Below are 2,009 nucleotides of genomic sequence, written 5' to 3'. Positions count from 1 at the left end.
GGTTTTTGTTGTTGTTTTTCTTTTGAATGTCCTGACAATGAGCTTGTGGTTTTGTTTCAAAACTCCCAAGAATGATTGATGGGTGTACATGGTCCTCGATAGAGAAGAAATGAGGAAGCAGCATCCCTCTATCCATCATTATCTTCATTTAGTGACCCCATAATTCCTTGTGGGGTAGAGTCTGGGCAGCTAAATGGAGCTAGCAGAATGTTTTAATGGCCAGATGCCCTTCCTGTCGCCAATGTGGAGTTGTTGTGACCCAGGCCCAAGTAGGTAGTAGGAAACTCAGTCCGTGAAAAAACAAACCATCTTTATTCGAACAGCTAAGAATTACTTTATTCCCAGCGTAGTTCAGCTAAATTAAAGCAAATTCCTCCCAACACAAATTCCTCAGTCCTATCGCAAACCGTGGTCCAATTAGGCAAACTGCCAAAGGCCTTTCTTGGCAAAAGTTCAGAAGACCCCGATACAAAAATAAATGCAAGACCTAGATGAAGAAGACAAAGCTACCAACGTTGTTTTCTGGCAAAGCCCAAATGCCTTTGCTGGTCTGTTTTAAGCCTTATGGGAGGGGCCAATCATCTCTTGACCCTACTCCCGAGTTGTTCTTTTGGCTTGAGCTGCTCTTGCCTTCTGGCAGCTCTTCTCATGCGTGTATTAGGAACAGGCTCCTCCTGTTTCTCTGCCTCACTACTATCAGGCTCTGGAGGCTCTGGAGTCCGCTCTCACTTCCCGATGGACCTGGCCCCACCTCAGCCTCATCGCTGTCCGACTCTGTTGCCAGCTCTGTAGACTGCTGGCGGACCACAACAGGAGTTTTGTTCAGCAGATGTATTCTCAGTGTGCCCAAAGAGAAATATCTGCCTCTACCTAGCATCGAACTCACAACCTGATTGTGAGGCAAGAGCTCCACCTCTAGGCCACCACGCCACTCTCAGCATTCCTCTATGCATGGTTGGGAAAAAATGGACTTTCTTACCCACCAAGGTTGGGAGGTGATGCACACAAGAAACCCACCGTGCCAGGATCCTAGAGATAGGGCCAATGCTTCCAAGTATCCCTCAGTGCAAGTAGAGCTAGTCCTTGACTTATGACCAGAATTTCAATTGCTAAGCAAGACAGCTGTTAAGTGAGCTATGCCCAATTTCATGACTTTTTTTTTTTTTTTGTCAAGGTTGCTAAGTGTAGAACTACAGTTGTTAAATGACTCTCAAGCAAACCTGGCTTCCCCTCTTGACTTAGCTTGTCAGAAGCCAGCTGGGAAAGCCGCAAATGGTGATATTTTTTTTTTTAATTTGAATTTATATCCCGCCCTTCTCCGAAGACTCAGGGCGGCTTACACTGTGTTAAGCAATAGTCTTCATCCATTTGTATATTATATACAAAGTCAACTTTTATTGCCCCCAACAATCTGGGTCCTCATTTTACCTACCTTATAAAGGATGGAAGGCTGAGTCAACCTTGGGCCTGGTGGGACTTGAACTTGCAGTAATTGCAAGCAGCTGTGTTAATAACAGATCACATGATCCCGGGATGCTGCAACCATCATAGATGCCTGTGGGTTGCCAAGCAACCAAAATTTGATAATGTGACTGGGGATGCTGGAATGGTCATATATGTGAGGCACGATCATAAGGCACTTTCTTTCAGAAGCGTTGTAAATTTGAACAGTCATTAAACAAATGGTTATAAGGAGAGGATAGCCTGTACATCTTCATAGCTTTTATCACTTGGAAAACAGACAGGTGGGACTATAAAATGATGTAAAAGTTATTGAGACTCTAGAAAGAGCAGAGAAGAGCAGCAATGTTGATTAGGAGACTGGAAACTAAAACATATGAAGAACAGTTACAGGTATGTCTAGTTTAATGAAAAGAAGGACTAGGGGTGACATCATAGCAGTGTTCCAGTATCTCAGGGGCTGCCACAAAGAAGAGGGAGTCAAGCTGTTCTCCAAAGCACCTGAAGGCAGGACAAGAATGGATGGAAACTAATCAAGGAGAGAAATA

This window comes from Ahaetulla prasina, chromosome 1, assembly GCF_028640845.1.
Source record: "Ahaetulla prasina isolate Xishuangbanna chromosome 1, ASM2864084v1, whole genome shotgun sequence".
Taxonomy (NCBI): domain Eukaryota; kingdom Metazoa; phylum Chordata; class Lepidosauria; order Squamata; family Colubridae; genus Ahaetulla; species Ahaetulla prasina.
The sequence above is the reverse complement of the archived record's forward strand: the minus strand, read 5'-3'. Positions refer to the sequence as shown.